The sequence below is a fragment of the Trachemys scripta genome, chromosome 4 (assembly GCF_013100865.1).
Source record: "Trachemys scripta elegans isolate TJP31775 chromosome 4, CAS_Tse_1.0, whole genome shotgun sequence".
In the NCBI taxonomy this organism is placed as follows: Eukaryota; Metazoa; Chordata; order Testudines; family Emydidae; genus Trachemys; species Trachemys scripta.
Window position 1 is genome coordinate 57,896,388 of NC_048301.1, and position 13,994 is coordinate 57,910,381.

Genomic DNA, 13,994 nt, shown 5'->3' on the forward strand with positions numbered 1-13,994 from the left:
GTATAATGTGCCATTATAATAAGAATTAAGAATTATATTAAATAAGGCTAGATTTTGGAGTTAGCACAAGCCCTGTGTCTGGGGCTGTGTGTAGTTGCACTGTCCCAGAAGCACACCAGAGGCCAAACTGTGACTTGGAGAACCACAGTTCAGTACCTACTGTACCATGGCTGGCCATACTCCAGGAGGGAAGTGATCTGCCACAGCCCTGTGCCTGGCACGTCTTTCTTCCTTCTCTGTACAGGCTCAGCTGCACTGGCTGGCATATTGTGGATGGCAGGGGGAGAAGAGAGTCAAGTATTCCCTGCCCACATGCACAGGAGGGGGAGCAGTGGCCCCACGGAGTATTCTTTTTGCTCTCGCTCCACACTCCCTATGCTACAACCCATGATGAAGGCAGCTTGCATAATGGACAAAGAGGGAGCCAAATGATCCTTTCCTCTGCGGCTTGAGCATATATTGCAGGCCATAATGTGACCCAAAGAAAGTGATATTACCTATAATGCCAAGTTCACTTCTCATTAGGTTGTGGAGACCAAATTCTCCTGAGGAGAATCTTCCATTTTGCATCCATCCATATACAATGTTAATTTGTTGCAAAGCCACAAGTCACACAGGATGGCACTATTACAAGAGAATAAAGGGTCTAACATTATAAATTAAAAACTTTGTCCTTGGAAAAGTATTCATATATGCTTTTTTTAGGCCTGACAGATAATAATATTGCTTGCCTTGGGTTCGTCATCTCAAGCTGCTTTTACTGTACTTCTAACCATAGACTGACTGGCCTTAGAAAACAGATACCTATTTTCTGTGTTGGTATTTTCAAATATATGCCAATCTGAGTGTTTCTCATCCAGTACCAATATCTGCAAGGCTCTCTCTGGGCTCTTTGAACTCTGTGAAAAGAAAATACACACCCAGTTTACAAGCTAATGCCCCTTTGACTGGTGGCCCTCTTCTCAGCAGGAGTGTAAAACTTGTGTCGTGGCACTGGGTGAATCTATACTTCGGCACGTATATTTGTCCTCTGGCAGCGCTGCTTTCTATGAAAATAGAAGGGTGATCCAGTGTTAGGGCACAAGCCTAGAACTTGGGAAACCTGGGTTTGAGTCTATGTTTCACAACAAACTTGCTCTGTGACCCTGGGCAAGTTGCTTAGCTGCTCTGTGCCTCTGTTCTTCATCTGTAAAATGGAGATAATAGCCTTTCCCTACCTCACGGTGGTGCTGTGAAGATAAGTACATTAAAGATGATCAAGTACTCAGATCCTGTAGTAATGGGGGCCATGTCAATACTTGAGACAGCTAGCTAGCTCTCCAAAAAGCAGCCTTTGGAGGTCGTATTTTAAAGTGATATTCTATACATTTCATATACTAAGATGATTTCACATATCCTCCAAGCATTCTCTATAATATAGTGGGTTTATTAGCAGACACATCTTGTGAATTTTGCATGTGTTTTGACCATTTTCTGTACCGTTGACTTATTTTATTCTGGAACAAAAGTGCCAACAGGTGAATTGTGCTGTAAGGGGCTATGTTGCGCTTAAGATATTACTGGTGGGAACTCAGCAAAACCACCAACTGAAATCGGGTGAGCTCATGGGAACCTCCAATAGAGAACATCAGTGATGTGGTAGACTTCAATATAATTACTCACCCCCAACCCTTTCTAATGTCTTTTTAATGAGAACATGACACGGCCATCTTCACTCTTTCAGCTTCCCAGCCAGGGATTTAATTGTATCTGGCCTGAAAATAGCTCTCTACTTATTAAGTAAGTCTTCTTTGCTTTTCTTCCACAGGCAGAGTATGGGATGCTCGTATAACTCTTGTTAGTTGCACCATGCCTTTGATCAACATCTCTTCTTAGTTACAAGAACAACATCTCTTCTGAGTTACAGCATCTCTTCCTAGTACAAGTCCATTGACTTCAATTTGACTCTCCCCTACACTTTAGATTGGTATTTATTTCTATAAGACTTAGCAGCAGCGGACTTGGAGCCCTATTCCCCCTCATGTTACATTGTATTTGCTTATTAATTTATATGAAACAGATTTATGCTTTGTCCTTGTGTGGGTGCATAAGACTTAGAGTGTCCAGGGAGATATCCTCACCCTTTCTCCAGCTCTTTCCTGCCTACGGGTGAGTCACAGTTGCAGTCCCTACGCTATCCTGACTGCAAGGACTGCTTCATGCTATCACATGAAGGCACTAGCCACCCCAAAAGAGACAGAGGGGATCAGGAAAGAGGTGGAGCTATGGATCTACCCCTCCTCCTCCGCACACCACACTGATTATAAACTGTACCCTCTCTATGGTATTAAGCACCTCAGAGCTCCAGCAGTCTGTGTCTTCTTGAGATTCCTCTGGGGCAGGAAGGGTCTTTACTCCTCCCCACAATGGGCCTTTATCTTAATGATATATTCTGGCTCTATTTGTGTCCTTTGAGGAACCTGGATCCAGAAGTCAGAAATGTATATAAGGAGGCGAGAGGGGAAACCAATTTCCATATGTTGAAGGGAAAAAATGATTGAAATAGCACATATCCTCATGTCCTGATTTATTACAACTAACTTTGCAGTTAGAGGCTTGGTAAACTTCCTCTCCTTAGCCTTCCACTTAGCCTTCAAACAAACCTTCCCCTAAAAGCATGTCAAATTTTCTAGTCCAGCCTTCAATTAAAGATACCAAGCATTGAAATAACACGCTTCCTCTTTCAGTCCCTGTCTTTGTAAATCTCAGGTTTGTGCTCCCTCTTCCTAACAGAGATAAGACAGCATCATTTACTCTTAAAATAAGCTCCACCTTATTTTGGTGGATTTAGCTCCTGTCAACATATGAGTAGGAACTTTCATTTAGTGACATCAGTAAGGTCAGACCTATAAGAAAGAGCACCATTTCAGGCAGTGGTGGTGCTGGGGATTTGGAATGCAACATCCAGCAGTTCCTGGTAATGATAAAGAGATATTTGAACTGTTGAGTTAAGAGTGTGGGGTAAGGCTTGGAGAAAACCTTCTCTCAAACCGGTTTTTGGATGGAAAATTGGGCATGCAAAGGGAGAGATAGTCTAGCCTGAGACCCCACCCCATAAAGGAGAACGGGGGAAGGGGGGACGACATGAGGCATCCAAACTACAAATCCCATAAGGCACAACAGTGGCTTTTTTCCAAATCAAGATGTTCAGCTCTCTGTTGAAAGTTTTCAACCACACATTTTCATTTTTCAGCCAAAAAAATCTGGTTCTCATTTTTTCACCAAAGAATCAATATTTTCTATGGATGAGTTCAATTTAAACAATTGTGTGAAAAATCTCCATTTTCCAGACAAGCTTGGGCCTCTAGTGTGGGATACTCAGCATATTCTACTTCGATTCTTAGTGACTGTAAAGTGTGAGGTGCACCTTCGCTTTGCCAATAAGTTGATGCTTTATGTTTATTTCTAAAAAGCACAATGACCAGGTATTCTCTCTCCCGCTTTTTGCCTTGCTCCGGGCCCCCGTGTTGCAAAATGGTGAGGCATTACTAGGTATGGAAGTGGAAAACACATTATGCATTTCAGTTCAACATTTCCACAGTTCCTAACATGCTTTTGTCCTGTAAATATTAATTCTGCTGGATCTGGTAACTGGAAACCTATGAAGAACCCTGGGGATATTCTTTTCCCCACTGCTGCTGCTGCTGCTGAGTTTTTCTTTACAAAGTTCATTCTATATTCTGCCAAAAGACTGCTGGCAAGCACTCTTTACATGAAACAGACAGTCTGTAATTAAACACTTGTAGATGGCTGAACCGAGTGAGTTATGGATGCTTTGGGACATATAAACAATCCTCAGACAGGAATCACTGCCATAATTTGATTCAACAAAGTGAATGCACCTTTAAGCACATTTTAATAAAATCTATAAGATTACACAACCACACTTCTCTCTCATTAAAAGGCTATTGTGAGTACACTATGCTTCCACCACATATTTTTTATGAAGGGGGGAAGTTAGTATAAAGGGAGTGTTCTTTATGCTCCTGTTAAGATAATGAAGAGGTAATGTGGCTCACAGTAGAGTTCAGACGACAACCCAGAGGTGAAACCTGTAGAAAATACTTGTAAATGTTCTCAGAGGCTGGGTCTGAAAGTTGGCTTATTTGCCTGGAAATAATAACATTCCTCCTCCCTCATTTCTGCAAATCCTAAGGGATCCACTCATCACAGCTATCCAGCTCTGCACCTAACTAAATCACATTGGATTGGTTGGTTTGCAGTGGATTGATGAGCTGGTACTTTTCCTTGGTGGTTTCACCGTGTGCTCCAGAACCCAAGCTTCCCGAAAATGGATGATTGCTCCTGATTCTAGCATCTGAGCTGTTCTTTCACAAACTGGAAGTTTATAACTTCATACTCTTGGTATGAGTGCCTGGACAGAAACCTCATAAAATAGAAAGATCTCACTACATTGTGCAGGCTTTGGAATGAAGAAAGGAGGAGGACTGGTAACATATGCTCAACCTAGACACCTCCTCTAAGCTTATCAACTTGACACAGCCCATCAGCTTTTATTTCTTTTTACCAAGACTTTCTATAGGTGACTTCATTACTGGTGCATGCTGTGAACCATGTAAAAAAACCCATATAATTGAAAAAAAATTTTTAAAGTTGCTTCCATTTTATATGGCTCAAAATGGACCACATTTTAAACCAAAATGTTAATGAAAATCATTTTCAAATGTTTTGTTTACTGCAAACTAAATTTTCAGTAAAAAAATTGATCATTTCAAAGATAAAAAATATTGTGGAAAATGAAAAGTTTCAGTAATGTCAGCAATTTTTCCTGAACATTTTTATTTCTGTAAAAAGATTAATCAAGTATAAATGGATAAAATTTTAAAATTAAACAACAGAGTTCATTGGGAATTGCCTGTAAAAAAAAAAACAGTGGAAAATAGTTTGTGCAAAAATTATTATTTTTTCAAATTTCAATCAGGAGAATCAAAACAAAATATTATGATTCATGTCAACATTATTCTGTTTGCCTGAGCTACATTGGTGCCTTATGCATGTTATAGGTAGTGTGTCTAATGCCCCCATTTTCTGGTTAGCTGGACTGCATCTTCCATGAGGTACCACAATCTTCCCTCTTTTTGAGCCACAGTAGTGCACCCTGGGAGTCACGGGAACATTGTGCATCATGGGAAATGTAGGCCAGCTGGGAGCCTGGCCCACAGAGGAGAATGGGAACACAATGCACCCAAACTATATCTTTCATGAAGCAATGCTACAGCTCAGAGCAACACAAATTGATGTTTCATTTCAGCTTGGTTCTTCATTTGGATTTGGGAATGTTGAATGTTTTCTTTCAGTCAAAAATATTGAGTGAACCATTTTGACATTTTGAAATTATATTTTTTCAGAACATTCTGGTCTGAAATTTTTTTATATTTCATCCTTATTCAGGATGAAAACAGATTTTGGATTACTGGAATGTCTTGTAGGATGAAATTTCCAATTTTCAAGCAGCTCTACTAAACAACAAAACCAAAAAAGGAGTTGGCAGAAAGCAAGTGACCTAGTCAAGGACCTCTCTCTCTGTTTCTGTGCCCAAGATAAGTAACGCACATGAGAAACCTTTGGGCTGGGCCACATGATCCTGTCATAATGACTTGATATTGTAGTGATAGTAATAATGATAACAACTGAAGCAAAGACTCAGAACTAGTAGCTTCTGCCTATCAGAGATGGGTCCAGACTAAGCCCCAGATCCAAACACACCCTAAATTTTGAGGAAGTTTGACTATGGATCCATACTTTCTAGCTTGAGCTCATTGCTAATACCTGTACTTATTTTACATCATGTATATGGTCATCACAAGCAACCATTTAGATACATAGGCTGGGACAATCAAGAGAAATGGGGCAAAAGAGGCTTTAAAGCCACCTTTATGCCCTCCTGATTCGGGCTGCAGCAGGGGCCGAAGCAGCCCCTGGGGTTAAGTAGAGCAATCCTTTGCTGCTCTGATTTACTGAATATGGGCTGTTCTGCAGCCTGCAGCAACCCAGAATGCCAATAGCAGAATGCACTACAAGGGCTCCACTCCTACCCGAGGCATGTTCTCAATGCCAGGGCTTGTGAGGGGACCTGCACAGGACCTCTGATGGCAACTCTGTACTGTGTCGGCTCCAGAGGAATTCTCCTCCAGCCATTTACATGGTGTTTACAGTCCCTCTACATCAGTGCAGTGAAATCTCACCCCTTAATCTTACAGTGTAGCTATTGTATTGCTCAGGTCCTTTCAGACTCAGTTAATATGGAAACCATTTTGCCATAACATTCAGGGGAAAAACAGAGCAAGAATAAAAACAGAGAAACAGCAAACAAAACCAATCATATTTGGTATATACAAAGCATGGGATTGTGTGAGAAGGCATTCTAATATTTTAATGCTGCCTTCTTGGACCTCTTTCTGATGGGTTTCTGCACTCTAACACATCTGACTTTTAAGGTTCCCATCATTGTGCTTTAGGCTGAGAGGCAATCATTCTTTTTCCTGCAGACCCCAGAGTGTGGCACTTGCTTTCCCAACCCAGTATCCATCTCAGTTAATCTCTTCCCATTTTTAAGAAACACATCAAGACTTTTTCATATCAAGATATTTTTCTATTGCCATCAATGTTGGCCCTCTATTTTCTTTACCACCATCCCTTCCCAGGCTGCTTCTTTCATTGAGCTCCTTTGTTTGTATCTTTCATTTGAATTTTAAGATACTGTATTTATTATATTAGAGTAGTAGTAGTAGTATTTTACTATTATATTTTGATTGTGTTATGCAGTTATACAGTATGCTGAATGCTTTGGCTGAGGGCTGTGTGGAACACATTCAACATAAAATAAATACTTATTATTGTTAGAGAAGAACTGCATGCTATGCTTTGGCAGAACCGCTTGTGAGTAATGTGATCTTCCCAAACATTTGGAAAAAACATCTCTATCACCTCCCAGTCATCACATATTTGCTGCTTACAGAATGTAATTTAGTAAAACTCTGTCAGATTAGAGCCCAAACTGCAGTAGGCCTGTGAGATATAGAAACCACAGGGCTGATCTGCAAGCCCTGCTTATATTTATAGAGATTAAATATGTGTGCCATCCCACTGATGCCATTGAGACTGGTCACATCAATAAGGATTTTTAGGATCAGGCCCTAAATGAGTGTAATAAAGGAGAAAAAACAGTATATTTCAAAATGACAAATCTCCACTAGGACTGAGATTGTAGATATATAAAATTTGGGACGAACTTCGCTGTATCCCTGCACTCAGGAAGGTAAGCCTGGAACACTGTGTAAATCTGAGCCTGGAATGTCATATTAAATTGCTAACAAACTACATTTTAAATACAACGCCATTACACAGTATTTCTTCATATGTCAATCTGGTCTCATATTGTTTCCATCCACTGTTCCCAAGAGGCCTGTTCCTTGTCTTTGGGAACGAAGAGAAGCAAAAAAAGAAGTTTTGAAACTTGAAATGGCAGGTGAACTATGCTGTGTGATGAGAGAGAGAGAGAGAGATTGAAGGGGAGTATGGCTGCAGCACAGCCTATTCCAAAAGAAACAAATCGCTTAAAAACAGCTCAGTGAAAAATGACTGAAGAGGAGCTAAAGACTGTGTGGAGGGCAGGAGTTCTCATTTTCTGCACAGCTGCTGAAGCAAGAAAAGAAAATGCAAATGAAATACGTGTATGAGGGGTGAGTTTTTCTACCTGTCCTGGGAATTGGGGAGAAATGGAGTTTGAACTGCTTGCTTGAAACTGCATCATCTATAAAGGAGCAGAGAAAAATGTTTCAAGGGGCAAACTGAAGTTGTGATGGATGATTTGTGGTTGTGACATTTCAGTGGAGAGAAGGAGGGGATATTTTTAATTTCAGGTTCATGGAAAATTCTCATAACGGAAGGAAGAGGTTGTTAAACATTAATATGAATACGACTCTGGGGGATTTGAAAAGTAATGCAAAGCCTAGAAAATGTGACCAGTGACAACCAGGCAGACAAACTATAAATATATGTAATCATGAGAAGTTGGCCTGATGTAAATGCCCTTAAGAATTTGAAGGGGAAAAGTAAATTAGGTTTCAAGTATTGAACCCAAAGTCCTAAATAAATATTTTGTACAGTGCACTGTGCATTTATATTTGTTTTCATAGATTTCATTGCCAGAAGGGGCCATTATGATCAAGTCCAACCTCCTGCATAACACATGCTATAAAAGTTCTTCCAGTGATTCCTGCATCAAACCCAATAAACTTGTGATTGAACTAAAGCCTATTTTAAAGTAAGTTACGCAGTCTTGATTTTGAAGACACTAAATGAAGGATAGTTTACCCTTGATAACCTGTGCCAATGGCTGCGTACCTTCACTATTAACAATTGATGTCTTATTGCCAATTTTAACTTTGCTAGCTTCAAATTCTAGCCACTGGATTTTGTTATGCCTTTGATTGCTAAATTAAAGAGCCCTCTAGTTTCAGCTATAGAATATACAGTGACGTATCCTGTTGATAAGGATATTTGAATTGGCCTTTGGCCTTCCATAAAGGACTGTATGGGCCTGATTGTGGGTGGGCCAAGCACCTCAGTTCCCCTTGAGATTTAGGAGTTTGGCCTGTTGCAAGATCTGGTTTAATATGCAGGGACAGCGGAAACACTTAAAAAGATGATTATTCCAGCTGTGGAAATGTTATAGGTTTTGGAGATACTCCCAATATTTAAAAGAGGGAATACCATGAGAACCAGTAATCTCTCTAGATCCAGAATGCCTTTTCAAAGTGCACCCACTGTATGGAAAGTGATTCCACTTTTATATATTATCCTTTCACAGGATGCTGTAATCATAGCTAGGATGGCACCTCCTCCTGGCCATTCCGGGGATTAGCTTCACGAGGCTGACGCCCCTTCTCCCATTTGTATGCCGTCTCTCCGCCTCTCTCTCTCGGTGTGAAGACCTTCTCTTGAGCCACAAGCTACTGCTGCCTCTTCATGACTCAGCCCTCTGGGCAGGTCACTGTATGCATTTTCTCCTGCCAGGGTACCAAAGTCTTCCTTCAGCACTCCTAGGCCGTCTTCCCATTCACTGCTCAATGCAACAGCTTCAGGGACTGCCAGGGGAACCTTGGCCCACCCTCTACTGCGGGTTCTGGCTTAGAGACCCTCTAGTCAGTACTAAATGTCTGTCCCCTCCTAGACCTTACTGCCTTTCCCTTTCCTTGCCATCTGGCACTCCCCCTCTCTTGGTCTGCCACCCTCCGTCCCTCCTCCCAGGAAGTAACTGTAGGCTACATGTCTCTGCAGTCACCAAACACTCCTCCTCCCAGGAAGTGACTGCAGACTTTTCCCAGCCGTCCTCTCTGCAGTGAATTTCCTCTCTTTATAAATCCAGCTCAGCTCAATCCTCAGCTGGGCTCCCTCATCCAGTCAGGGGATTACTTAGCCACCTGATTCCCCTCAGCTATGGTCAGTTGGGTTAGTTAGCCCCCTTCTTTCTCTAAATTAATCCTTTCCGGGCAAGTGTGGGGTGAACACCCCATCACATGCCCTCTCCCCCTTCCAAAGACACACTATGTATGGATGTATGTTCCTTTTCTAGAAACTTACTATACAGTCCACATTGTTTTAAAAAATAAACATTTAGAAAAAGAGGAAAAAAAGCTGGAATTATGAAAGTCATTGAAATGTGGTGGTTTGAGTTTGCAGGGCTCCATGACAATATTATACTTTCTATTTCACTTTGCACAGGTTTGAACTTTTGAATTTTAGGTTCAGATTTACTGAAAACTTCACAGGGAACCTCTGCATCTTAGAAAGTTATTGTATGCAAAACCAGCAAGTTTTAAATATCCACCTGAAACCAAAAATCAGCCTATGATCAGTCAAAATACAGCCAGTACTGACCTGACACTTAGATCAGGCGCACTTTAAAGATTTGCAGAAAACACCTCCATGATCCTGGTCTGAGTTTTTAGTTTTGAAGTGGAACTGAGTGCAGAGTTTCATCTGATTTAAGATTTTATGAAAATTGTGGACATCTCTAGGAGTAAATTCATTTGCAAGATATAATCATTCCAGTCAAAGTACTATTAAAAATGCTCAGTTGTAGGGTTTACTATTACAGTTCTCCTCTATAATCTGCATTTATCTGTATTGGAAATCTCTAATGCATATTGTGTGTTCAGAATTGGAATACTATTAACTTCAGAAAGACACATCAGATCAGAGAGGAGTATTTTGGTCTCGGACTATGGAAATGGCTGTTTTTAATATAAAAAACATTAACATTAACAAAGAATTATAAACTAGTCTATCTCAGAAGCAGGCTTTACAGCTGCCTGTACAACTGTGGATACATTCTCTGACAAATCAGTATACTACTACAAAGTAATTTGAAATATAGTATGCTATCACTGGATGCCCACAGCTGGTGGGACATAAAGATTAAAAGTAAAATAATCACAGGAACATTCAAATGAAGAACTACAGAGATTATAAATAAAACTATAGTAGTGGAAATGTATATAGAAAATATGTCAGCTGGACTATAAAGATAACTGCTTATGTCTAGTTACTCTGAATCAATTTGTGCTGTTTGGGGGTAAGTATCTTTGAAGTTTTCTCTCATCTCTAAAGAGAATTTCCGCTCTATGGAGTTCATTATTGCAAGGTGCCCCCTGCAGGAACTTTTCATTATTCACCCCTGAGTACCCTCTGGAAGATCTTCCCATCAGCATGTTATCTATTGTAAGCGTTCACATAGAATGAAATGTGGGGATGGGTAGAAATGCTTTCTTTTGCTCAAGGTAATTTATTCAAATTCCAGAGCCTTACATCTTATAGAAACAGTGTGAAAATCATTCTTATGTTACATATGATGCAGGATGACATTATAATATATGATATGTGGCAAAACAATCTAGGTCTCTGAGTGGGGACAAAATGCTTAAAATCTCTCCTAAATGCTGTCTTGATGTCTCAAATGACATAAAGGCCGGTAAGCAAACCAACATTCATTTCACAATCTCACTGCTTGCCTTTCTTAATGCTTTGGCAGAGTTGTTACAAGAATGAAAACTTAGGAGAGTTTATAAACTTAGGGCTGTCAAGCGATTAAAAAAATTAATCTCGATTAATCAGGTGATTAATCGCACTGTTGAACAATAATAGAATACCATTTATTTAAATATTTTTCTACATTTTCAAATATATTAATTTCAGTTACCACACAGAATACAAAGTGCACAGTGCTCACTTTATATTTATTTTTATTACAAATATTTGTGCTGTAAAAAACAAAAGAAATTGTATTTTTCAATTCAGCTAATACAAGTACTGTAGTGCAATCTCTTTATCATGAAAGTTGAACTTACAAATGTAGAATTATGTACACAAAAAAACTGCATTCAAAAATAAAACAATGTAAAACTTTAGAACCTACAAGTCCACTCAATCCTACTTCTTGTTCAGCCAGTCACTCAGACAAAGAAGTTTGTTTACATTTGCAGGAGATAATGCTGCCCGCTTCTTGTTTACAATGTCACCTGAAAGTGAGAACAGGTGTTTGCATGGCACTGTTGTAGCTGGCATCGCAAGATATTTACGTGCCAGATGCGCTAAAGATTCATATGTCCCTTCACCTTCAACCACCATTCCAGAGGACATGCGTCCAAACTGATGACGGGTTCTGCTCAATAACGATCCAAAGCAGTGAGGACTGACGCATGTTCATTTTCACTATCTGAGTCCGATGCCACCAGAAGAAGGCTGATTTTCTTTTTTGTTGGTTCAGGTTCTGTAGTTTCCACATGAGAGTGTTGCTCTTTTAAGACTTCTGAAAGCATGCTCCACACCTGTCCCTCTCAGATTTTGGAAGGCACTTCAGATTCTTAAACCTTGGGTCGAGTTCTGTAGCTATCTTTAGAAATGTCACATTGGAACCTTCTTTGCTTTTTGTGAAATCTGCAGTGAAAGTGTTCTTAGAACAAACACGTGCTGGGTCATTATCCGAGACTGCTATAATATGAAATATATGGCAGAATGAGGGTAAAACAGAGCAGGAGACATACTATTCTCCCCCAAAGCGTTCAGTCAAAATTTAATTAACGCATTATTTTTTTAACGAGCATCATCAGAATGGAAGCATGTCCTCTAGAATGGTGGCCAAAGCATGAAGGAGCATACGAATGTTTGTAAGGAGTAAGATACAGTGTTTTCCCATTGCCTGGTTCCTGACTGGCCAAGTTTTTATTGGATCAGGCCAAACTGGCTATTTTGAAATCCCAGAGGGACAGAGTGGTGGTGCAGAGGGGTGTGATGTGCTGCAGTTGTTCTGCATGCTGATTGTAGCCCAGTTTAACTACACCTTTTATAAACTGACTTGCAGTCTGGGTAACTTTTGGTTGACCTGATCCACTGATAATGTCTTGGCTGAAGGTAGTGATGCCTCAGTGATCCATGTGTAATGTATACTTGGGATAGGTTTACCTTTATTTATTCCTTCCTGTGGGTATATTGCACTGCATCATATTTAATATTATTTACAATTATTTTTATGTGTTTTACATGTCATTTTATGGTGAATAAAAGTGTATTTCACATTTCTCTCAATGAGCCCTAGCTTCAAAAAATCCTCCCGACAAACTACATAGAAACTGACACATCTTCTTGAACTGTTTGAGCTTTGACAAAACAGCATCTTTACACAAAATTCCATTTAATTGAAAATGTTCCGACCAGCTCTAGTATTAGATTAGGGTTTCTGACCTCTAGATAACATTTTCCAAAGCTGGCAAACTATAAAAAAATGGGGTCCAACATATTTTAATGAAAGATACTGTAATGAGGACACTGGGTGATATACTCTGTTTTGGACTCCTTCCTAACCTTTCCATGCAGGTTTCAGATAAGGAAGCTTTGTGTTTTCAGAGTACAAAAATAGCTGGCCAGTGTTCTCATAAGGCTAAATTCAGTCCTGAATGTCTACAAATGTCTACATTTTTTTGCATTAAATAAGACTCTGCACTCAATGAACCATATAAACTAAAAATACACTAAACGTGTTCTGTGACTACTGCTTATCATGTTGAGCTGAATAGTTTCATTATTACCTTGTTCTCTCCCCTTCTGCTTGTTGTATTCATCTCCTGTCTCTCATTTTATACTCAGACTGTAAGCAATTCAGAGCAGGGACCATCTCTTTGTGGTATATGTTATATATGCTTAGAGCAATGGGGCAGGGGTTTTTAGGCACTACAACAATATATAAATAAATAAGTTAGAATAATATTAAAAGAGACTAAAGCTATCATGAGAAGAAATACTAAAAGTTATTTCCTTAATGTACATTTCCTGCTTAATTTACAACATTATTGTTTATTATTTGTACTACTGTACTGTCAACAGGCTCCAGTCAGAAAACAGGTTCCTGTTGTGCTAAGTGCTGTATTAACACATAATTAAAAGACAGTCCCTTCCCTGAGGAGCCTACAATCTAAGGACATTTCTACACTACCGCGCGAGGTCAATCTAAGGCTAGGTCTACACTACCTGTCTGAATCGGCGGGTAGAAATCGACCTCTCGGGGATCGATTTATCACGTCCCGTCGGGACGCGACAATTGATCCCCGAATTGATGCTCTTACTCCACCAGCGCAGGTTGTAGTAAGAAGCGCCGTCGACGGGAAGCCACAGAGGTCGATTTTGCCGCCGTCTCTACAGCGGGGTAAGTCGGCTGCGATACGTCGAATTCAGCTACGCTATTCGCGTAGCTGAATTTGCGTATCTTAAATCGATCCCCCCCTGTAGTGAAGACCTGCCCTTCGATACCCAACTTCATCTATGTGAATAGCGTAGCTGAAGTTGACATACTTAGATCTACTTACTGCAGTGTCTTCACTGCAGTAAGTCGACGGCTGACACTCTCCCATCAACTCTGCTTACGGTTCTCATTCTGG